The following is a 25,259-nucleotide window of genomic DNA, read 5'->3' as shown; positions in this document are numbered from 1 at the left end:
CTCCCGGAGTTCACTCAGACTCACGTCCATCGAGTCAGTGATGGCATCCAGCCATCTCATCCTCTGTCAGCCCCTTCTCTTGCCCCCAATCCCTCCCAGCATCAGAGTCTTTTCCAATGAGTCAACTTTTCTCTTGAGGTGGCCAAAGTACTGGAGTTTCAGCTTTAGTATCATTCCTTCCAAAGAAACCCCAGGGCTGATCTCCTTCAGAATGGACTGGTTGGATCTCCTTGCAGTCCAAGGGACTCTCAAGAGTCTTCTCCAACACCACAGTTCAATAGGGTCAATTCTTTGGCGCTCAGCTTTCTTCACAGTCCAACTCTCACATCCATACATGACTACTGGAAAAACCAGCCTTGACTAGACAGACCTTTGTTGGCAAAGTAATGTCTCTGCTTTTGAATATGCTGTCTAGGTTGGTCATAACTTTTCTTCCAAGGAGTAAGTGTCTTAATTTCATGGCTGCAGTCACCATCTGCAGTGATTTTGAAGCCCAAAACAATAAAGTCTGACACTGTTTCCACTGTTTCCCCCATCTATTTCCCATGAAGTGATAGGACCATGATCTTCATTTTCTGAATGTTGAGCTTTAAGCCAACTTTTTCACTCTCCACTTTCACTTTCCTCAAGAGGCTTTTTAGTTCCTCTTCACTTTCTGCCATAAGGGTGGTATCATCTGCATATCTCAGGATATTGATATTTCTCCTGGCAATCTTGATTCCAGCTTGTGTTTCTTGCAGCCCAGTGTTTCTCATGATGTACTCTGCGTATAGGTTAAATAAGCCGGTGACAATATACAGTGTTGACGTACTCCTTTTCCTATTTGGAACCAGTCTGTTGTTCCATGTCCAGTTCTAACTGCTGCTTCCTGACCTGCATATAGATTTCTCAAGAGGCAGAGCTGGTGGTCTGGTATTCCCATCTCTTTCAGAATTTTCCACAGTTTATTGTGATCCACACAGTCAAAGGCTTTGGCATAGTCAGTAAAGCAGAAGGAGATGTTTTTCTGGAACTCTCTTGCTTTTTCCATGATCCAGCGGATGTTGGCAATTTGATCTCTGGTTCCTCTGCCTTTTCTAAAACCAGCTTGAACATCAGGAAGTTCACGGTTCACGCACTGCTGAAGCCTGGCTTGGAGAATTTTGAGCATTACTTTACTAGCATGTGAGATGAGTGCAATTGTGCGGTAGTTTGAGCATTCTTTGGCATTGCCTTTCTTTGGGATTGGAATGAAAACTGACCTTTTCCAGTCCTGTGGCCACTGCTGAGTTTTCCAAATTTGCTGGCATATTGACTGCAGCACTTTCACAGCATCATCTTTCAGGATTTGAAACAGCTCAACTGGAATTCCATCACCTCCACTAGCTTTGTTCGTAGTGATGCTTTCTAAGATCCACTTGCCTTCACATTCCAGGATGTCTGGCTCTAGGTGAGTGATCACACCATCGTGATTATCTGGGTTGTGAAGATCTTTTTTGTACAGTTCTTCCGTGTATTCTTGCCACCTCTTCTTAATATCTTCTGCTTCTGTTAGGTCCAGACCATTTCTGTCCTTTATCGAGCCCATCTTTGCATGAAATGTTCCCTTGGTATCTCTAATTTTCTTGAAGAGATCTCTAGTCTTTCCCCTTCTGTTGTTTTCTTTGCATTGATCACTGAGAAAGGCTTTCTTATCTCTTCTTGCTATTCTTTGGAACTCTGCATTCAGATGCTTATATCTTTCCTTTTCTCCTTTGCTTTTCACCTCTCTTCTTTTCACAGCTATTTGTAAGGCCTCCCCAGACAGCCATTTTGCTTTTTTGCATTTCTTTTCCCTGGGGATGGTCTTGATCCCTGTCTCCTGTACAATGTCACGAACCTCATTCCATAGTTCATCAGGCACTCTATCTATCAGATCTAGTCCCTTAAATCTATTTCTCACTTCTACTGTATAATCATAAGGGATTTGATTTAGGTCATATCTGAATGGTCTAGTGGTTTTCCATACTTTCTTCAATTTCAGTCTGAATTTGGCAATAAGGAGTTCATGATCTGAGCCACAGTCAGCTCCTGGTCTTGTTTTTGTTGACTGTATAGAGCTTCTTCATCTTTGGCTGCAAAGAATATAACCAATCTGATTTCGGTGTTGACTATCTGGTGATGTCCATGTGTAGAGTCTTCTCTTGTGTTGTTGGAAGAGGGTGTTTGCTATGACCAGCGCATTTTCTTGGCAAAACTCTATTAGTCTTTGCCCTGCTTCATTCCGTATTCCAAGGCCAAATTTGCCTGTTACTCCAGGTGTTTCTTGACTTCCTTCTTTTGCACTCCAGTCCCCTATAATGAAAAGGACATCTTTTTTGGGTGTTAGTTCTAAAAGGTCTTGTAGGTCTTCACAGAACCATTCCACTTCAGCTTCTTCAGCATTACTAGTTGGGGCATAGACTTGGATTACTGTGATATTGAATGGTTTGCCTTGGAAACGAATAGGATTGCATCCAAGTACTGCATTTCGGACTCTTTTGTTGACCATGATGGCTACTCATTTCTTCTGAAGGATTCCTGCCCACAGTAGTAGATATAATGGTCATCTGAGTTAAATTCATCCATTCCAGTCCATTTTAGTTCGCTGATTCCTAGAATGTCGACGTTCACTCTTGCCATCTCTCGTTTGACCACTTCCAATTTGCCCCACGCCCGAGGCCAGGGGCGGCGGCCGGGAGGAGCTACCCCACGTCCAAGGAGCGGTGGCTGCGCGGGTGCAGGAGGGCTGAGAGGAGCTATTCCATGTTCAAGGTCAGGTGGGGTGGCGGCGAGGAGATACCCCTGTCCAAGGTAAGGAGCAGCTGCTGCGCTTTGCTGGAGCAGCCTTGAAGAGATACCCCATGCCCAAGGTAAGAGAAACCCAAGTAAGACGGTAGGTGTTGCAAGAGGGCATCAGAGGGCAGACACATTGAAACCATACTCACAGAAAACTAGTCAATCTAATCACACTAGGACCACAGCCTTGTCTAACTCAATGAAACTAAGCCATGCCCGTAGGGCCACCCAAGTCGGGAGGGTCATGGTGGAGAGGTCTGACAAAGTGTGGTCCACTGGAGAAGGGACTGGCAAGCCACTTCAGTATTCTTGCCTTGAGAACCCCATGAACAGTATGAAAAGGCAAAATGATAGGATACTGAAAGAGGAACTCCCCAGGTCAGTAGGTGCCCAATATGCTACTGAAGATCAGTGAAGAAATAACTCCAGAAATAATGAAGGGATGGAGACAAAGCAAAAACAATACTTTGATTTAGGAGCCACCTAATAAAGTATTAATAGGGAAACCAGAAGAAGAAATGGAAAAGGTATTTGTGGGACTTCCCTGGTGGTCCACTAGCTAAGACTCTGCAGTCCCGATGCACATGGCCAGGGTTCCATCCCTGGTCAGAGAACTAGATCCCACGTGCTGCTTGCCTCAAATAAAAGATCCCTTCTTCTACAACTGAGACCCGGTGCAGCCAAATAAATAAATCAATATTATATGGAAAGAGGTATTTGCAGTAAGTGTGGCTTTTTATCTTTGCACCCAAGAAGTCTAGAGAGCCTGGAGATGTAGCAGAGTTAGTCCTTGGAGAAGTAGCAGCAGCGATTCGCAGAAGCACTCCTGAGCTCAGAGCTCATGTGGCCTTCACCATGAGCACATCATGCTCTTCCGTGAGTCAGTTCCTTAGCTTCGCCCATCCTTTCTGTCTTCAGTGCTCTTTCCACTCCTCTTTAGCAGATTATCTGCCATTCCTCACTAGCAATCAGCTTTAAACACATTATTTACTTTAACTAATTGTGGGCTCAGATATAGAGGTTTGAGGTTTTACACCTAGAGGAGCTAAACGAAGCTTTGTAGATGAATTTTCTAAGCTAGTGGGTTCTACATTGACTTGCTCACAATTTTTCTGTGAGCCGCATTGCAGTATGCCAACCCAATCTAATCCTTCAGTCTTAGTCGACACATTTTGTAACCACCATTAAAGCTTATGATATTTAGTCTTCATTGTCTTTGCAGACCACAAAGAACTCCGCTGGTATTCATATATATATATATATATATATATATATATATAAAATAATAATTAGGTTTCTATCATATTTTTTTACTAGTACAATTTTTCAAATTCTATTTCATTGTATCTATCTCCTTGAACATAATGCTGAATGCTTTTCCAGGCTTTGCTTCCTTGTATTGATTTGAATCAACATATTTGTCATATAGGGCTTCCCTAGTGGCTTAGATGGTAAAGAATCTGCCTGCAATGCAGGAGGTCCAGGTTCTGATCCCTGGGTTGGGAAGATCCCAATCAGAAAGAAACGGCAACCCAGTCCAGTATCCTTGCCTGGAGAATTTCATGGACAGAGGGGCCTGGTGAGCTACAATCCACAGGGTCGCAAAGAATTGGACATGACTGAGCGACTAACACTTTCACTTTATTTTGTCATATACCCTAGAAATATTTATTAGATACCTGCCACTATTGTACTAGGTACACAGTCTTCAAAGGAGATTTTTATCTTTGAAATAGTGGCTATACAGTTGGGTTTTAGTCATTCTGAATCCTTGGTGGGAGCAAGGAGCAGAGATATTAGAGGCAGGGGAAACTCAGACTCACTTGTTCTTGGAAACAGGCTTGTCCAGTTACGGGGAAATCTCTTCATTAGGAAAAATAAAGGCGGCCCTTGGAGTTGATTTCCCTGCCTTGCTCTCCGTTCGTTGTAAGTAACAGTACTTTCTGAAAAGGATTCAACATGCCAGCATGATTAAACACCCTCCTCCTGACCCCCACGAGGGTACCAGGGCACCTCTGCGGGGAGCCGTGTTCTCCTTCTTGCTCTCGGCCCCCAGACTGTGTTTGAGTCGTGATACCTTCAGCCCATGGGGTGAATGATCATTGGTATGAGCCCAGTGTTTCTTAATAGCACTGCTATTGGTATTTTGAGTAAGACAAATCTTGTTTGATGTGTAGAAGGGGTCTGTGCATTTTAGAACATTTAGCATCCTTAAACTAATCCATGACATGCCAGTAGCACCTCTTTTTTTTACTGTGATGACCAAAAGTGCCCCTTCTATATTTCCAGTACCTCCAGAGGAGCAGGGTGCCCCTGCTAAGAACCCATCAGTTGTGGGCATTGTGGTCTTCATAACACAGTGACACCCGCTTTCTTGCAGGCAACGTGGCCAGTTGACCAGTTCTGGCCAAGACCAGAGGATGTCTTCTGGGGCTTCTGAGAAAGACTTTGCCCTCTGACAAGAGAGACGAGTCTGAGGAGAAAAAGTGTCCGTTCCCCCTCTCCACCCCCGCCCCTTCTCACGACAGGCTGGGAGGGGCCGCGATGCCCGCCTCTGTAGAAACCGTCTTATGACCCTGAGCCTGAGGGCCAAGTGGGAAAACAGGGTGGAAAGTCCCTGGATCCTGGATGACGTTGGTAAGCTTCCAAACTAAAGCAGGGACTGCCAGCCGACGGGCTTTCCATGAAGTAAAATGAAAATCTCCTGAATGTTTTAAACCACTGTCCGTCAGGATTCCTGTTACCCATTGCAAAACACATGCTGGCTTACACAGAGAAAAAGGGCATTTGCATGATAAACAAGTTAAAGAAAATGGAAAGTTACCAACAAAGTAGGTTTTTCTCAGGATAAAAATATGTATGTGTGTATATGTATATACATACGTATATGTATATAATAATTCCTTTATATATATAATATATATAAGGTGATACAGGAATTCACCTGTAGAGAGCTGACTATTCAAAGTCTTAAGATATGAACTGTGTTTCCTTTACCCACACATCAAAATAATTGACCTTCCAGTGGCATTTTGCTTTATTATTATTGTTTTGACAGCATGACTACAAGTCCTCATTGTTCAGCAGTGTGGTAAAGCAGACGTTTAAATCCCATTATTCACTTTCAAAAAATCAAACTCATACAGACCTCAGTACATTAAAAATATAAGAGGCTTGGAGAACCTTATTTCCAGAACTTTTCAAAATAGTATTCTGTTTAGTCTCACCAACTGGGTTTAACCCATGGGAGCAATAGATAAATTCTGTTGGGTCAAACACTCAGTGAAACCTCTTCGAAGATTCTTTGCCAACTGAGCTACCACAGAACCCCAGTTTTTTAAAAGGAAAGATTTATTTCCTTTTTAGATTAAAGACCTACCAGCTCAGGAGACAGTCCACGTGGAAACCATATGCCTGATTCCCCAGGACAAACCGCCAGTCTGTTCTTCTGTCAAGACAATCGTGCTGGACTCTGGGCAGTTGTTCTAATACTGACCGTGCTGACCACCTGCTACAGAGGTCTGTTAGGACCAATATCAGATTTATTTTCATTGCTCTTTCCTGCCTTTATTAACCTCCGAACTATTCTCCTGCATCCCACTCATCTGTGTCTGCCAGTCAAGTCCAGACCTTCACATTTTCTCCTAGTTGGTTCCCGGACACCCATCAAAACCATCTTGCTCTTCTAATATAATTGAGCAAGGGTTCATGTGGCCACAGTGCAGAAAGCCAAACTCTAGCAGAGGGTGTTTGCAGCAATGTAAGGGTTAATTTGCAGGGAATCATGGGAGACAAGTCTCAGATCCACTCCACCTTGGTCTGTGAGTTAGGGGTGTTTTAAAGAAACCCGGGTTAATCGTCCTCTTGCGACATTTCTCTCTCTCTCTCTCTTTTTTTTTTTTTGGTCACATTTGATGAATTCCTGTATCACCTTATATATATTATATATACAAAGGAATTATATACATATATGTATGTATATACATATACACACATACATATTTTTATCCTGAGAAAAACCTACTTTGTTGGTAACTTTCCATTTTCTCTAACTTGTTTATCATGCAGATGCCCTTTTTCTCTGCCCTTTTTTTTGTGAGGCATTTGGGATCTTAGCCCCCCTGACCTGGGATGGACCCTGCACCCCTTGTGCTGCACGGAATCTTAACCATTGGACCACCAGGGACGTCCCTCTTGTGACATTTCTAAATCGTGGTTTTGGAGATCAGAATGTCTCCAGTTTACCATTCTCTGACCAGGTGGTCCATGGCTCCAGGGTCTGTGAACTCACCTTGCCCCAGAGAGACAACCCGAGTGTGTCCATCAGTGACAAGATCTACAACAGCAGACATGCTACCATTTTAGTGATGTCATCGACACAACCAACTCAGCCATCTGACTCTGGTTGGTTAGCATTCAGTCAGCACAGGATTGAAATTAGAGGAGACAAGCAAGGCAATCAAGGTTTGGATAGAGGTTAATCATGAACTCAGCAAGAGAAGTCAGTTTTCGGGAGATTTGGTCTACAATTCCAGGAGAGTTCCATCCCTGGGGAAATAGAGTAGACACACATTTCCATGTTACTCTCAGTAAGCACAACTAAAAATCCCAGATGTTGCATGTGAATCAACCACAGTCAGACACATTGGTTGGGGATCTCAGGACCCTTGGCTTTGCTCTGACTTCATAAACCCCAGGGGCTTCCCAGGTGGCGCTAGTGGTAAAGAATCCACCTGCCAATGCAGGAGATGCAAGAGACGGGGGTTTGATCCCTGGGTCAGGAAGATTCCCCTGGAGAGGGAAATGGCAACCCACACCAATATTCTTGCCTGGAGAATCCCCTTGGGCAGAGGATCCTGGTGGGCTACAGTCCATGGGGTTGCAAAGAATCGGACTTGACTGAGTACACAGAAATACACATAAACCCCAGAAGCAGGCACTCTGGAAAGTATAGACAAAACATGCCCCCCTCAACCCCCAACAAAAGCCTGTTCCCTGTAACCAGGACCTGGGAAGGGGCAGCCCAGCAAGACAGAGACCCTGTGGACAGCAACCACTCTCTCTTCCATTCACTCCTGCACAGGCTTCTGATCTGAACCCCAACAAGCCTGGACGTGGTTAACTGGAGTCGCACCAGGGCTGGCTTACCCCACCACCTGGGCACTGGAATCAGTCATCTGATACAATTTTTCAACAGACTGCAGAACAGGAAATGCTTCAGAGTTTTCTGGGAAAGAACACCACCTAGTGAGGAACCAAAAGCAAGAATGGAAATACTGTGCCTCCAAGCCCTCTGGTCAAAGCCAAGTCAAGGCCAGATCACTACCCAGGCCCAGCCAGGGCAGGCGCAGTTGAGTGTGTGCAGTCAGGAGAAGGGACTGGTGAAGCCCAGATGGAATGTGCTAGAATGTTCCAGTTCAAAGCCAGGCTCATCCTTCTTAGGATGGGGAAAGTCTGAATGGGACTCGTCACCCGGTGGGGGACTCAGGGAAGCTCAAGGTCTGGCTGGGTTTCTGGAGAGAAAAAGAATACGGGGGTGGGGGGAAGGTATAGGTAGAAAGAGAGCTGGGAAACTTCCTAATGCTCTGCTGGATGTTTCCACATGGCGTTTCTCTATTCCTCACAGCCAGACATCTAGTGAGGTAAGGGCCTGTGCTTGTCCCATTTCACAGGTGGGACAGCTAAGGCACAGAGAGTCAATAATTAACACCGATATCGAGGGGTGACCAGCTTGGATGAATTTAAGTTGATTTCAGAGTCCACCCAAACCTACGCAACAGGCTTCCCTTTAGGGACATATACAAAAATAGAAACCATTAGCAAAGTAATAGCCCAGCTACTGCAAAGCATGTAACTCAGTTCAGTTCAGTTTCTCAGTCGTGTCCAACTCTTTGCGATCCCATGGACTGCAGCACACCAGGCCTCCCAACTCCCAGAGTTTACTCAAACTCATGTCCATTGAGTTGGTGATACCATCCAACCATCTCATCCTCTGTCGTCCCCTTCTCTTCTCGGCCTCAATCTTTCCCAGCATCAGGGTCTTTTTTAAGTAGTCAGCTCTTCGCATTAGGCAGCCAAAGTATTGGAGTTTCAGCTTCAGCATCAGTCCTTTCAATGAACATTCAGGACTGATTTCCTTTAGGATGGACTGCTTGGATCTCCTTGCAGTCCGAAGGACTCTCAAGAGTCTTCTCCAACACCACAGTTCAAAAGCATCAGTTCTTCGGTGCTCAGCTTTCTTTATAGTCCAACTCTCACATCCATACATGACTACTGGAAAACCATAGCCTTCACTAGACAGACCTGTGTTGGATGTTTAACTTCGTCTGGCGGATATTATGATGAAGGGCCCCAAACTTGGAAATTCCTTATGTTCTGCCTGTAAACCCTTGAGCCGAATAATAAGCCTCCCTCTCAGTAGGAGAAACCTTAGATACAGAGGAAGGTTTTCTTTTTGCTCCCTAGGAAATAAACGCTGAATATAGCCAAACAATCCAGTAAGTTTGAGTCGTGCTTCTGTCCCACTGGAGGAATAGCCGCATGGTAGTGAGAGCAGGTTTGGGTATGAGGCAAGGTAAGAGGGGTTGCAGTGGCCCCAGTCTTTTTTTTTCTTTAAGTATTTACTTATTTATTTAATTTTCGGCTACACTGGGTCTTGGTTGCTGCACGCAGGCTTTCTCTAGTTGTGGTGCGTGGGCTTTGCATTGCGGTGGCTTCCCTTGTTGTGGAGGACAGAGTGCAGCCTCAGTGGTTGTGGGGCACAGGCTCAGTTGCTCCATGGCATGTGGGATCTTCCCAGACCAGGGATCGAACCCATGTCCGCTGCATCAGCAGCCAGATTCTTAACCACTGGACCACCAGGAGAGTCCCCCAGAGTCTTTATTAATGAGGAACACTAGGCTGTCCAAGGTCATGTCCAGAAAGCATGGGAAACGGAGATGTGTTTAGATGAACAAGTGTTGTCAGAGGCCCAGAGCTGAGGGGGAGACAAGTGGTGGTACCCGCTAGTTACATCCAAGTAGGGCCCAGGCAGAAGTGCCGATGCTGAGAAGAGGACCGAGCCTCTAGATGAAGGGGACGGGTGAGGGTAAGAAGCGTTTACAGGCCTCTGACACTGGAAACAGCGAATGAACAATACGTACATGATCAAAGCCTGCAGATCCATGTGCTTGCTCCGAATAGGAATCTTACTAGAAGGCATTAGAGAGAGGCAAGAATTTAATAAGTTTTTAAGGGATAAACCATGGTATGACTTTGACCTAGGTATTTATCTACACTCCACTATGTACTTGGCTTCATCCTTGGCCTTTGGAAAACTGGAGTCAAGAGCTGTCTACAGGGTCATTTGGGCCATCCCTGACCTCATGCTGGAGGAGTGATTGTGTAAGAGCTTAGATTACCGCCATATTCAACTGCACCAATGACGTCGGTCATATTACCAAGGCGTGTTTTTCAGATTAATTTCAAACTCTAGCGAGTGCCTAGATGTGGTGTGGGCTGACAATCATCCTAGGTTCTGTGTTCACTGAAATTTTATCAGTCAGTTGTATAAACGTATATTCATTATATAAAAATGTTACAGGAGCTAAATACAACTCTCTTATTTACTATCATTACTTAAATTCTAATAAACATTTAGTGACTCAAGAGAATATAATTGTCTTCCTAAAGTTACCTACTTCATACTCAATATTCTTTTTTAAAAAAAAAGATTTATTTATTTATTTTTGGCTGCACTGGGTCTTCGTTGCCGTGTAGGCTTTCCTCTAGTTTTGGTGAGCGGGGCTACTCTTCCTTGTGATGTCCTCTCTTGTTTCGGAGCACCAGCTCTAGAGCAGAGGCTCAGTAACTGTGGTTCAGAGGCTTAGTTGCTCTGAGGCATGTGGAATCTTCCCCGAGCCAGGGATCGAACTGTGTTGTCCCCTGTGTTGGCGGGCGGATTCTTATCCACTGTACCACCAGGGAAATCCATCCACTGTACCACCAGGGAAATCCTGCTTGTCTTAATAAGAGGATAATTTTATTTACTTTTAATGAAACTTCGGATTTATTCTTGAATTTCAAAGGTTCATTCTGTGAGGGTGCTGTTTGTCTTCGATCAAACTTTGATAATAACAATTGGCAAATTTAGGCATTCAACTGAAGTGTGCGCTGGTTGCAGTACTCAGATCTTTAGAATGTGACTAGTAGAATTATCATCATATTTCTTGGTATCCTGTGAATATTAACTGCATCCTTTTTATTTATCAAATATATGTTTTTAAAGTCTTTATTGAATTTGTTACATTATCGCTTCTGCTTGATGTTTTGGTTTTTTAGCTGCGAGGCATGTGGGATCTTCGGTCCTCGACCAGGGATCGAAACAGTGTCCCCTACATGGGAAGTCTTACCCATGGGACCACCAGAGAAGTTCCTTAACTGACATCTTCACATTTATTACACCTTAATATGTATATTTGTGTGTGTGACAGTCACCTGTTAGACACTCATCAAGCCCATTTCCTCCTCTTCCTCATCACGGAAGTCAGCTACTTGGTTCTGCTTCTCTTACAGTCAGACGCAGCTGCAAGACTGAATTCCAGAAAATGGTTTGTGGGCAGGGGGTGTATGGCATTTCCAGGCTGGGCCGGTTAACACCTTTCTCATTCTCTTTCTCACCTGCCCACCAATGGAGAGGAGGCTGGGGACACGAACCCTGGAATATATACACCAATGCTGGAATATATAACGTCAGCCCTGGGGAAGTGGGAGCTTATCTGTCAGAGCAGCTACTCTTACTAATACTTTTCTAAAGGAATTGGTGAAAAGTTTGAAAACAACTCGGGAAGTCATTAAATGTCTAGAAGAATCTAAGTTGTAATTTTGCACAAAGTGAAAGTTGCTCAGTTGTGTCCGACTCTTTGCAATCCCATGGGCTGTAGCCTGCCTGGCTCTTCTGTCGATGGAATAATTCAGGCAAGAATACTGGAGTGGTTTGTCATTCCCTTCTCCAGAGGATCTTCCAGACCTAGTGATCAGAATGCAGATCTCCTGCATTGCAGGCAGATTCTTTACCATCCGAGCCACCATTCTCCTTTCTAAATTCTAAGGTCACATTTGGACTGATTGGATATGGATAGTCTTTTTTTTTTTTCCTTTTTTATTGTGCACCATGTTGAATCTTATTTCCCTAACCAGGGAATCAAACCCATGCTTCCTGCATTGCAAGGTGGAGTCTTAACCACTAGACTGCTGGGGAAATCCCTGGGATGGATACTCTTAGGCAAAATGCTGGCATGAGCAAAGTTTCTTCTCTAAAATCCCCACCAAAATGATTCATGGGAAAAATATCCAAATTAGAGCTGGAAATCACTCGAAGATCCTCTAGAAACATGGGAGGATTTCTGGTCAATGTAGCAGTACATTGAGTGCTGCTCACTGTTTGACTACTCAAAACATTGAGTAACAATGACTCATGGGATGTGGCAATAAAGTGACTTTCTTTTTGTCCCCAGCTGTGTCATTACATCGGCCTGGGGGGCTTGATCTTTCCTCTGCCCCTGGACCAAAATGCCGGCCCCATTGCCATTTTTTTTTAAACTTCTTAGATAATAAAAAGTCATATAATCATTTTAAGTCAGAACACAGGCACAATCTTTCTCTCCCTTCTTTATTGGAGTATAATTGCTTTATAATGTTGTGTTAGTTTCTGCTCTACAATGAAGTGGATCATTGTATGTATACATACGTCTCCTCCCTCATGAACCTCCCTTCCACCCGCTCCATCCACCCCTACGTCATCACAGAGCACGAGCTAAGCTCCCTATGGTATACAGCAGCTTCCCATCAGCTATCTATTTTACACACAGCAGTATATATATTTGGAGAAGGCAATGGCACCCCACTCCAGCACTCTTGCCTGGGAAATCCCATGGACGGAGGAGCCTGGTGGGCTACAGTCCATGGGGTGGCTAAGAGTCAGACACGACTGAGCGACTTCACTTTTAATTTTCACTTTCATGCATTGGAGAAGGAAATGGCAACCCACTCCAGTGTTCTTGCCTGGAGAATCTCAGGGACAGAGGAGCCTGGTGGGCTTCCATTTATGGGATTGCACAGAGTCGGACACGACTGATGCGACTCAGCAGCAGCAGCAGCAGCAGTGTATATACTGTCAGTCTTACTCTCCCAATCTCTCTCACCCTCCTCTTCCCCCTCTGTGTCCACATATCCATTCTGTACGTCTGTGTCTCTTTTCCTGATCTGCAAATAAGCTTATCCATACCATCTTTCTAGATTCCTTATACGTTACCGTACGATATTTTGTGTTTCTCTTTCTGACTTACTTTCCTCTGTATGACAGACTCTAGGTACATCCACATCACTACAAGTGATCCAATTTCATTCCTCTTTCTAGCTGAGTAAAATTCCATTGTATATATTTGGACCACATCTTCTTTATCCATGGTTCTGTTGATAGACATCTAGGTTGCTTCCGTGTCCTGGCTATTGCAAACAGTGCTGCAGTGAACACGGGGGTATACGTGTCTTTTTGAATTACAGCTTTCTCGGTGTATATGCCCAGTAGTGGGATTGCTGGGTCATATGGCAGTTCTATTTTTAGTTTTTTAAGGACCCTCCATATTGTACTCCATAGAGGTCGTGTCAATCTATATTCCCACCAACAGTGCAGGAGGGTTCTCTTACACAGGCACAATCTTTAAGTGTCCAGGCCTATGTTACAAAACTCTGGTTTAAGGTTGGAACTCTATTCTTTCAGCACAAACCTGTAGGAAGCTAGCAAGCCTGCAGTGGGAGAAAGAGGTGGGAAGTTGCTGGAGGTTAAGTTTCCAGCCTTGTTCTTGTGTTCCTCCTCTTCCAGTAAGCTCTTTGCGGCTTCTGACTTCTCCAGGGACTGAGCTGCAGGAGTGTGGAGGTTCTGGTACTGTTCGTGGTGGTGGGGTGGTAGATTCGTGCTGGTGGGGGCGAGGCTGCTACCTGACCACCACTGTCTTGCCTGGCAGTTGTTTAAAGCAGACTCTTTTCTCTCCTGGTTTTGGAGACCATCCTGTTGCTGAGGATTTCTCCCCTGGAATTCGGTCTGAAACCTGAGGGATGGCATCCTGTTCCAGGGAAATGAGAAAAGAAACACAAATCTCTGTCTTGAACTTGAAAAGTTTAGGCTTGAACCTTCGAGGAAACCAGGCCAATGGAAAGTCCAATTTCAACAGCATGGATATTATGTTCCAAAGACCGGAATCTTTAAAAACAACTTCCAAAGTGTGATCACAGAGATAATGTGTTCTTCGTTTAGCACTAAGAGGTAAATGTCTTCTTACTCCACGAGACCTAAAAAGCTAGAGTCATGGGACTTCCCTGGTGATCCAGTGATTAAGAATGTGCCTTACAATGCATGGGGACCCGGGTTCTGTCTCTGGTTGGGGAACCAAGATCCCACATGCCTTGGAGCAACTAAACCCACCTGCTGCAATTAGAGAGTCCATGCATTCCATCTAAGGATCCTGCATGATACAGCAAAGATTCCCTTTGCTACAGCTAAAACCTGATGCAGCCAAGTAAATACATACGTAAAAAAAATGAAGCTGAAACTCCAGTACTTTGGCCACCTGATGCGAAGAACTGACTCACCAGAAAAGACCCTGATGCTGGGAGAGACTGAAGGCAGGAGAAGGGGACGACAAATGAGACGGTTGGATGGCATCACCAGCTCAATGGACATGAGTTTGAGCAAGCTCCAGGAGTTGGTGATGGACAGGGAGGCCTGGCGTGCTGCACTCCATGGGGTCTCAAAGAGTTGGACACGACTGAGCGACTAAACTGAACTGAACTGAAAAAAATGAAAAGTTGGAGACGAACTGAAAAAAATGAAAAGTTGGAGACACACAGACATAGAAGAAAACTTATGGTTACTAAAGGACAAAGTTGGGAGGGGGGATGAATTAGGAGTTTGGGATTAACAGATATACATTACTATAAATGAAATAGATAAACAACAAGGACCTACTGTATGGCACAAGGAACTATATTCAATATCTTGGGCCCACCTATAATAGGAAAGAATTATATATATATAACAAATATATTATACATATTTTATATAATATATAATAATATATACTATATATTGTACAGTATAATTATATAATAATAACATATAATATATTATATATTAATAACATACAATATATAATAATATTAATATATTACCAAAATATATCTATTATATAATTTATAATAATATATTATGTTATTATATAATATTTTATAATATATTATTTTATATAATATATAAAATATAAATATAATATATATACATTTTCCCTATGGAGGGGAAAGACTCTCCCCATCTTCCTGTCCTTCACGCCAATACATCGGAAGGAATCCCGTGGGTAAGGCTTACTGTATAACTGATGCCCATGAGCCCCCAGGCTGTGCTATGTGGAGTGCAGCAGGCTGGCTTCTGGACACATGTGTCCAACTGGTGGGATTCACTGCTTCTCGTTTGGAAAGACCTGCTGGGGGAGTCCACCTCTAGCGGCACACAACACAGCTAGGGTGGTAGAACGGTACTGTGCTGACTCCTGCTGGACCACCAGAGGTTTCTTTATCGATTTATTTTGGCTGTGCCTCACAGCAGAAGGTTTCTTTTTTTTTTATTTGTCCTTTAAAAAATATTTACTTGGCTGTACCAGGTCTTAGTAGCATCATGCAGGACCTTCACTGTGGCATGTGGAATCTTTAGCATGGCATGTGGGAACTAGTTCCCTGATCAGGGATTGAACCCGGGCCCCCTGTCTTTGGGAGTGAAGGGTCTTAGCCACTGTACCACCAGGGCAGTCCCAGAATGTTTCTTTTCAAGCCGGCCTGCCCCTCTACATGGGGGTTGGTGAAAACCACAGGCGGCCCTTACCTTCCTTATAACTGGACAGGATATTGCTGCTATTGACTCCCTTTCCATTGACCCAGTAAGCGCTTGGCTCCAAAATCTGCGCACATCCTGGCACGTGAGTTCTGAGCACGCTTGGTCTCTCACTCCTTAGTTCTCTTTGGTTGCGTCTGTCTGTGCTGTATTTGTTGTATGTGGTTGCAGTGCCCCCTACATACCTGACCCCAGGAAGGTTCCGGAAGAGGGGTGGATCAAGAGTGTAGGGTCATGCAGGGTATGTCAGGGTGGCATGTATGACCAGGCCACTCAAGATGGCTGTTCTCTGGCTCTCTGTCTGTCCCCTGTGGGACCAGGGCCTGCTTCACATACACCAACTCACATGACTGACTGTCCTCTGTAGCTGCCCCAGGCCCCAGCTAGTGAATGTTCTTATTGAAGGGGTGGTGGGGGTGTGTGCAAGCTCCCTCTTTCATCAAACCACTGATGTCTCAAAAAAGGAAAAGAAACTCTGATTCACTGTCCTGTTTACCAGTTTGCCCAATGCCTCAGTGTTTTGCTCACAGCTGCTCAAATCATACCTCCCAAAGGACATTAGTAATCTTCCACAACTGTGTTTACCCTTTAAACGGAGAAACTTGTGGATGATGATGTTAGCATCTTTTTCTTTTTTTGCAGGTACTGTTTTTTCCAGATAGTTGTCATCATTCAGCATAACTTTGTTCCAATGTATAGGTTTTCTCCAGTTATTTTTTTGTTTGTTTCTTCATAACAGTTACCAAGAACTTTCATCTCTCTTAGAGGTTATTTGTCTTGCTACTAATTGTAAGCTCATGCAACCAAGCTTCAGGCCAGGACGGTATGGAGGCTGAGAAGACTTGAACATGGGCAATGAGCAGACTGAGGCATCTTTGGTTGTCACGGCTGTAGGTGGGTGAGGACCACCAGCATCAAGTGGGTAGTGGCCAGGGAGGCAGCTGAATATCCTGCATACACAGGACAGCCCCCTAGCGGGAGAGTTGCCTGGTCTGAATTGTCAGCAGTGTGGAGGTTGAGATTGAAGCCCCAGCTCTCTGGGTTCCGGCCTTTGACCCCAGACTCCAGTCTCTGGGTAGCCTCAGGCCTTTGCTGCCGCACCCCCAGAGCCGCGGATCTTCCAGGGTAACAGGCTCTGCAGGACTATGACAAGGCACCTGAGGGTGGGGACATGGCTGGTTCCATCCCAGCTCGTAGCGGGCTTAGCACCAGAGGGCGGTCCATGCAGGGAGTAGAACCTGAAGCTTCAAGCACCCACGGAAATGCTTTCTCATCCACCCTCCAACCCCAGCTAATGGAGTCAGCTGTTACTCAAAGCAAGGTTATGAGATCTCCGAGCCTGGACCAGAGGTGGGGATGCTACTGTTCTGGGCAGGCTGCACAGATTTGGCAGCTTTTCCCATCAGGAAATGGTGGTGGTGGGGGGAGGGCGCAGTGGGGTGGCACTGGAGAGATATAAAAGAGCTGTCTCGGGCTTTAACAGAGTGTTGGGGTTGACTCTTCTCCATTCTGCTTGCCCCTCACCCCTAGGAGTCTGAGAGCAAGCTGTGGGTGAGGCTGGCCTCTTCTTAGGTCTGTCTCCCGGGCTCTTCGATGCCCCATGTCCTCACATGGTCACCCCTTGGCATGTGTGTCTCTGGCCTTGCCCCCTTTTTATAAGGGGGGGTTAGTGCTCTCATTGTACCTTCAGTTCAGTTCAGTAGCTCAGTCATGTCTGACTCTTTGCGACCCCATGAATCGCAGCACGCCAGGCCTCCCTGTCCATCACCAACTCCCGGAGTTCATTCAGACTCACGTCCATTGAGTCAGTGATGCCATCCAGCCATCTCATCCTCTGTCGTCCCCTTCTCCTCCTGCCCCCAATCCCTCCCAGCATCAGAGTCTTTTCCAATGAGTCAATTCTTCGCATGAGGTGGCCAAAGTACTGGAGTTTCACCTTCGGCATCACTCCTTCCAAAGAAATCCCAGGGCTGATCTCCTTCAGAATGGACTGGTTGGATCTCCTTGCAGTCCAGGGGACTCTCAAGGGTCTTCTCCAACACCACAGTTCAAAAGCATCAATTCTTCGGTGCTCAGCCTTCTTCACAGTCCAACTCTCACATCCATACATGACCACAGGAAAAACCGTAGCTTTGACTAGACGGACCTTAGTCGGCAAAGTAATGTCTCTGCTTTTGAATATACTATCTAGGTTGGTCATAACTTTTCTTCCAAGGAGTAAGTGTCTTTTAATTTCATGGCTGCAGTCACCATCTGCAGTGATTTTGGAGCCCAAAAATAAAGTCTGACACTGTTTCCACTGTTTCCCCATCTATTTCCCATGAAGTGATGGGACCAGATGCCATGATCTTCGTTTTCTGAATGTTGATCTTTAAGCCAACTTTTTCACTTAATTACCTTTTAAAAGGCTCTGTCTCCATAAGTTTGTTTTCTTAGATTCTGTGAGTCTGCTTCTAATTTTTGTCAATAAGTTCATTTTTCTCATTTTTAAAAATTCCACATATAAGCGGAATCATATGATATTTGTCTTTGCTCGTCTGACGTACTATGGTGCGGGGAGGGATAAATTAGGAGTTTGGAGTTAATATATACACACTACTGTATGTAAACTAAACAACAAGGGTGTACTGGATAGCACAGGAAACTCTACTCAATTTTCAGCAATAAGCCATATGGAAAAAGAATCTGAAAAAGAATGGATAAACATATATGTATAATTGAATCACTTTACTGTACCCCTGAAACTAATCCAATACTGTAAAGCGACCATCGTTGCTGTTGTTTAGTTGCCAAGTCGCGTCCGACTCTTTGTGACCCCATGGACTGCAGCACGCCAGGCTTCCCTGTCCTTCACTCGCTCCTGGAGTTTGCTCAAACTCATGTCCATTGAGTCGGTGATGCCATCTCAATCAACCATACTCCAAAAGAAAATAAAAAGGGAAATAAGTTAATTAAAAAAAAAAGTAAAAGTGTCTGATACTAAAAAAAAAAAGCTCTGTCTCTGGATACAGTCACATTCTAAGGTACTGGGGGTCAGGATTTCATCGTATGAATCTGGGGGACAAACACAGTCCTCGACAACTGGATTAAGTGTTAAACTCGTCTGGAACAGGACTAAGATGTCTGCTCGGGGGGACTGGAATGTTTAGGCTGAATGTGGAGCATAAGGGAGCTGCTGGTTTGTCCATCACTGAGAGGCTATTCTTCAAACTCCTTACAAGAGGAACTGATCAGCCGTCTTTCATAAACAGAGCATCTTATCCCAACACATAGCTGACTAGTTCCTGACACTAAATCAAAGGTTAAAGATTCCTCTAGGCTTATTTGACAGGATTTTATCCAGTTTCCCACCAAAGGGCCAGTGCAGATGTAAGCGGGCCCTAGGATAGGGTGATACAGACCAGGATGGAGAATATTCTGGGACACGCCTGAGATGGGACCCAGGGTCCATCCTCTTCTCATGGACCAAGTTCTGGAATGAACCTCCCTGGTATAAGAGGCCACGCCTCCTGTGTATCCACTCTGGTTCTCTAGAGTGGACCTCTGGTGGGAGGGCTGCTGCTGCTGCTGCTAAGTTGCTTCAGTCATGTCCAACTCTGTGTGACCCCATAGACAGCAGCCCACCAGCCTCTGCTGTCCCTGGGATTCTCCAGGCAAGAATACTGGAGTGGGTTGCCATTTCCTTTTCCAATGCATGAAAGTGAAAAGTGAAAGTGGAGTCGCTCAGTCATGTCTGACTCTTAGCGACCCCATGGACTGCAGCCCACCAGGCTCCTCCATCCATGGATTTTCCAGGCAAGAGTACTGGAGTGGGGTGCCATTGCCTTCTCCGGTGGGAGGGCAGCTCCTAACAAATGCTGACCAGGAGACATAGCCAGCCTGAGCTCCTTCTGCGTGGTCATTGCCCTCTGTGGTCAGGGTCAATTCATTGTGAGCAGCTCTTGAGAGTTATTCTTAGAACAATGCCATGAACTCAGCCTCACTCCATGATAAATCCTGGGCTGTTAAATGGAATTCTGCGGTGTAATGACTAACAAATCTCCCCACCGCTCACATCGAATGCATTGCCCTCCCTGTGTTTTACCTGTGTGGTGGTTAGTTTTAGGTGTTAACCTGGAGGATGTTTTGGATGAGATTAACATTTAAGTTGGTGAATTTCTGGGTAAAGCAGATTTTCCTCTATAATGTTTGTGGGCTTCATCCAATCAGTTGAAGTTCTAAGTAAAACAGAAACTGACTTCCGTTAAGTGAGAGAGAATCCTCTATCAGATTGCCTTCACACTGGAACTGCACCACTGGCTTGCCTGGGTCTCAAGCCTGCCAGTTCACACTATAGATTTTGGATATCCAGCCTCCATAATCGCATGAGCCACTTCCTTATAATACATCTCTTTCTCTGCATGTACACATCTTAGTAGCCTTGTTTCTCTGGCGTACACACCAGGAGTGGTGATGATGGTGGACTGTTGATTCCCCTAAAGGGGCAGATGTTGCCTAGTTTTTACAGAGGGATCTTACGGAGGCATCACCTGGATTCTAAATATGGGACCACTTTTCTCTTCACCCTTCCCCCATTCTGTTCTGGTTTCCCAGGTTCATGGCTAGTGAGTCTAATTCCATAGACAAGGGTAGGAAAGTCAGCCAGGTGGGTCAGGGTCAAGGGAAGCTCCAGGAAGCTGGGTCTTCACTGAGACTAAGGGGCAAATGTGGTCGAAGGGGCAAATGAGAGGGGGCAAGGGAGAAGAGAGGACCAGTTCAAGCTTCAGGTTCAAGAGCTAGGACCTGAATCATATGCAAGAGAAGAGGCTGGAGATCAATCAGGAGTTGAGAAGACAGGAATAAGCTGGGACACAGCATAGGAGGGGCAAGTTTCAAACAGTGAACTACAAACAAAATAGGGTTGAGCTGTTTTACTGGGTGCAAGGAATGTGGTGGGCAGGGGGTGTGGCGGCTGTTTAAAGGCACAGTGATGTTAGGGTTAACAGGGAGAGTGGTACACTCGAAGCTGAGCTCTACTATTGACTGGCTCTGTGTGACCTTGGTCAAGTCACTTACTGTGTGTGTGTGTGCTAAGTGGCTTCAGTCGTATCCGACTCTGTGCGACCCTATGGACTGTAGCCCACCAGGCTCCTCTGTCCGTGGGGATTCTCCAGGCACGATTACTGAAGTGGGTTGCATGCCCTCCTCCAAGGGATCTTCCCAACCCAGGGATCGAACCTCGGTCTCCTGTATTGCAGGCAGAGTCTTTACCGCTGAGCCACCAGGGAAGCCGAAGTCACTTACTACCTTTGTGCAAAAGAGAAATACTAAGCCACTTTACAGAGATGCTGTGAATTAAGACATGATGTGGAGCATCAGACCCAGCACCAGAACAGGGTCTGACAGTACCAGAACCGAGGATCTGCTCAATTACGTCAGTTCCTTTCTTCCTTTATGTTGGTTGCGCAGTCGTGTCCAACTCTTTGAGACCCCCTGGACTGTAGCCCACCAGGCTCCTCTGTCCATGGGATTTCCCAGGCAAGAATACTGGAGTGGGTTGCCCTTCCCTTCTCCAGGGGATCTTCCTGACCCAGGGATCGAACCCAGGTCTCCTGCATTGCAGGTGGATTCTTTACCAGCTGAGCCACAAGAGAAGCCCAAGAATACTGAGTGGGTAGCCTATCCCTTCTCCAGGGGAGCCTCCCGACCCAGGAATTGAACTGGGGTCTCTGGCTACCTGTCTTGTTCAATAAAACACTTCTGTTCTGAGCCAACCTTCCCCTTTCCTTTCCAGGAGATAATGCATTCGTGGAGGATCCAATTTAATTATAATCAGCCTGATGTTGTGGGGTGGGGAGCTCACTTTGAAACCTTTGTTAATGATATTCTATCTTTCCCATCATTTTCTCTCTTTGCCTAGATCACTGGTTTCATTTTAGCAGTTTAAGTACTACTCTTGGTCCTATTCCTGGAGAAGGAAATGGCAACCCACTCCCAGTATTCTTGCCTGGAGAATCCCAGGGACAGAGGAGCCTGGTGGGCTACAGTCCATGGGGTCGCAAAGAGTCAGACACGACCGAGCGACTAAACAACAATAAAACAGCAACAACTTGATCCTGTTAGCAATCTCATTTATGCAAAAGGAAAGCTGGTGGAGCAATTCTCACTGAGATTCCTGTCTGGGTAACGTTTGTGGTACAAGGGGTGAAAAGGAAGAGTGAGAGAGACAAAGGAGAGAATGTAGCTAAAGACATTCCATAAATAGTCTGAGTTCATTACTCAGCATGTGAAAATATGTCTTGTAGTTGGAGAAGGAAATGGCGACCCACTCCAGTGTTCTTGCCTGGAGAATCCCAGGGACGGGGGAGCCTGGTGGGCTGCCGTCTATGGGGTCGCACAGAGCTGGACACGACTGAAGAGACTTAGGAGCAGCAGCAGAAGGATTGTAGCATTTTCTCTGTTGTTAAGGAATTCCACATGTTTTAACACTGGGAATGGCCATAGCTAAATGAATGTTTCCCAGCCTCCTCTATAGTTAGGTGCAGGCTTCTACTGAAATTCAGATTGGAATTTGTTGGGTGAACCTACCATGGAGAATCCTTGAAAGGAGACAGCTGGGGCCAAACTTTTGTCCCTCCCTCTTCATGGAGAGGGGGTGAGATGGCTGGTGTTCTAGAAGCTATCATGGATCATGAGGCAACTCTGAGGACAGAGGAACCTGGTTCCTTGAGGACTTCATGGCACTGTCATCCCAGCCCTGGACTACCCACTCCAGATCTCTTTTACAGGAGGGAATACACACTTCTGGGTTTGAGACACTGTGGCTGGATCTGTTTAATAACTGACTCCAAAGGATTTCATCTCAACCTACATTTTTCCTTCTTCAGCCAATATGTTGATCTAGACTCTGGTGGGTCTGAGATGTCTGTGAAGTAGCCTCTCGAAGTTTGTTGATGGGAAATCCACAATTATGGTGCCCTGATGTGGCAGATGACATCCTGAGCTGGCTGGAGGAATTTGGGACAGACTCCAGTCAACTGTAATCTAACTCCCTGGGACAGTTGAATGAGTACGTCTTATAGTGGTGATTGCTGCTGTGAAATTAAAGACACTTGCTCCTTGGAAGAAAAGCTGTGACCCACCTAGATGGCATATTAAAAAGCAGAGACATTACTTTGCTGACAAAGGCCCGTCTAGTCAAAGCTATGTTTTTTCCAGTAGTCATGTGTGGATGTGAGAGTTGGACTATAAAGAAAACTGAGCGCTGAAGAATCGATGCTTTTGAACTGTGGTGTTGGAGAAGACTCTTGAGAGTCCCTTGGACAGCAGGGAGATCCAACCAGGCCATCCTAAAGGAAACCAGTCCTGAAGATTCATTGGAAGGACTGATGCTGAAGCTGAAACTCCAATACTTTGGCCACCTGATGCGAAGAACTGACTCATTGGAACTGACTCATTCCCTGATGCTGGGAAAGACTGAAGGCGGGAGAAGGGGATGACAGAGGATGAGATGGTTGGATGGCATCACCGACTGGATGGATATGAGCTTGAGCAAGCTCTGGGAGTTGGTGATGGACAGGGAGGCCTAGCATGATGCATTCCATGGGGTCACAAACAGTTGGACAGGACTGAGCCACTGAACTGAACTGAACTGATAATGGTCAACTATAAAAGAAAAAGAGGCCTGCTTACTGGATGTAAGACATTCTCATTACCTCCTGCAGCCCCCAAGCCCTGGTCTCAATCCTGGTCACTCTCGGAGTTGGGGTGTCTTCTGGAAGGGTGTAGCTGATGGCAGATATGATGTTAGAGATACTAATCTCATTTCCCCACACCCCAGCCTTTGTTGCTTGCTCAAAGGGGCATGCCCTGCTGAGGGGATGGGGTGGGAATTCAATTTAAATATCAAAGCATGGCTTGTACAAAAAAGAAGTACATCGATTTGGTTTGACTGGGCTCAATCTCCTTCTAGAGATATTTTGTTCTCACTAGAACAAGCCTTTTTATTAGCCACTGACCTATCACTGAATTGTTATTTCATTCTTCCAAATGCTTTTATTCCAGTTCCCATAGCTAGTACCTTAAAAGCAGTTCTTAGTATCTCATGCTAGAATTTATACAACAGTTTTTTAACTAGCCTGCGCCTTAAATCAATGGCAGACTCCTCTGCCTGGAAAACTACTTTAAATATGCCTCATGTCAGCTAAAATGCTTTTCAGTTTCCGGTTACCAATTACGTGTCTGAGTTTTAAGGACATTCATCACCTGGTTTGAACTTGAATTTCCTCCATCTGGTAGCATGCCCTTACATTCACCTTGACTGCCAGCAAGCCCTACCCTTTCTGTGAAGCCGTGCTCAGTGGTTCCCCTTTCGGTTCCCCTAGTCATCCTCGGCACAGAGGTGGGGTGGAAATTGTGAAGGAGGTGGAGGAAAGTAACTGAAACACTATTCAGCACCTATTATTTGTCTGTTTATTACTGTATTATTCTATTCAGGAAAGGCCCAACTCAGGCCAATAAGTGTAAAACTTTCTAATTTCTTTACAGAATTCAGGACTTTTTTTTCCCCCAATTGTTGAGAAAGTACCTGATACTTACAGCTCATTAGAAATAGGACACCGCAGGAAAGACTCCTCTGTTGTACGTCTTTTATATTCTCCCAGCAAACACTCAAGACTTGACTGCTAAGGCCTGGTAATCAATGTATGAACTTTGGGTTCTAATCCTGATCTTTCACTTATTAACGGTGTGACCGGGGCAAGTGGTTCATTAAGCGGGAATCAATGATGCCTATCCTAGGGGTGAAACAAAGATAAATGTATGTAAACTCTGCAGCGCAGTCCCTGGCACGTGGCGGGTGCACAGTAACACTATTATCAGGCCTGGCGGAGGTCCCAAGGTCGGTTCACTCGGAAAGAACGCTCACTCCCGGCAGTAGTTGGAGAGGCACCGGCCCTACACCGTCCCAGGGCCAGGGCCCGCTTTCCTGCGAGGCCGCGTCGGCTCACGGCTGCGCTCCGAAGCGGCTCCCAGAAACACTACTCTTCCCTCTGGGCGAAGGGCCCGGGACCCCGAGGCTACCCCGACCCGACCCCACCCCACCCCGGCGGCGTCCGGGAAGGAGCAGGAACGGAGCCGCGGGCAATTCCCGGGCACGCCCGCGGGGGCTAGGTCCCCCATCCGCGGGCCGCGCTGGGCGGTGCCTTCACGGGGGCGGAACCCAGAGCCGTACCATCTCTTTCGGGGGCCGGGGGGAGGGAAAACAGCGGCCCTCCCTTTGGCGACGCGCACGGAGGCGCGCAGTCGCAGTGCGGACCCCGCGGCTCGCGCAGCCGCCTGGGAGACTGCCGGGCCTCTCTTTCTCGCCTGCGCTCGGCCCGGAGCACGGGCGGGGCCGACCCCAGGGCCCCGCACCCCACTTCCCCCGAGTTGGGAGCGGCGGGCGCAGGAGGGCGGGGCCGCGGGGCGCGCGAGGGGCGGGGCCGCGGGGCGCGCGGGGGGCGGGGCCGCGGCCGTGGTGTCCTTGCGGCGCAGCCCGGGACACGAGCGCATCGTCGCAGGTCGG

At 46.1% G+C, this 25,259-nt stretch overlaps 1 long non-coding RNA gene across 8 annotated transcripts; it reads left to right on the top strand.

Annotated features, from left to right (window-relative positions):
- The first annotated feature begins 808 nt into the window (after positions 1–808).
- Positions 809–11,080, top strand: LOC121820214 (uncharacterized). Of its 8 annotated transcripts, none has more exons than XR_009601552.1 (6): positions 809–1,429; positions 2,592–3,672; positions 4,226–4,375; positions 4,636–4,722; positions 5,177–5,433; positions 6,163–11,080. It is a non-coding gene; the product is annotated as an uncharacterized LOC121820214 (long non-coding RNA). The 8 variants fall into 8 exon arrangements; XR_009601549.1 differs by lacking the exon at positions 4,226–4,375 and having other exon boundaries at positions 810–1,429; positions 6,163–6,315; positions 7,880–11,080; XR_006060678.2 differs by lacking the exon at positions 4,226–4,375 and having other exon boundaries at positions 815–1,429; positions 2,592–2,870; positions 3,550–3,672.
- The last annotated feature ends 14,179 nt before the right edge of the window (positions 11,081–25,259 follow it).

Source organism: Ovis aries, chromosome 8 (assembly GCF_016772045.2).
Source record: "Ovis aries strain OAR_USU_Benz2616 breed Rambouillet chromosome 8, ARS-UI_Ramb_v3.0, whole genome shotgun sequence".
Lineage (NCBI taxonomy): Eukaryota > Metazoa > Chordata > Mammalia > Artiodactyla > Bovidae > Ovis > Ovis aries.
The sequence above is the reverse complement of the archived record's forward strand: the minus strand, read 5'-3'. Positions and strand labels throughout refer to the sequence as shown.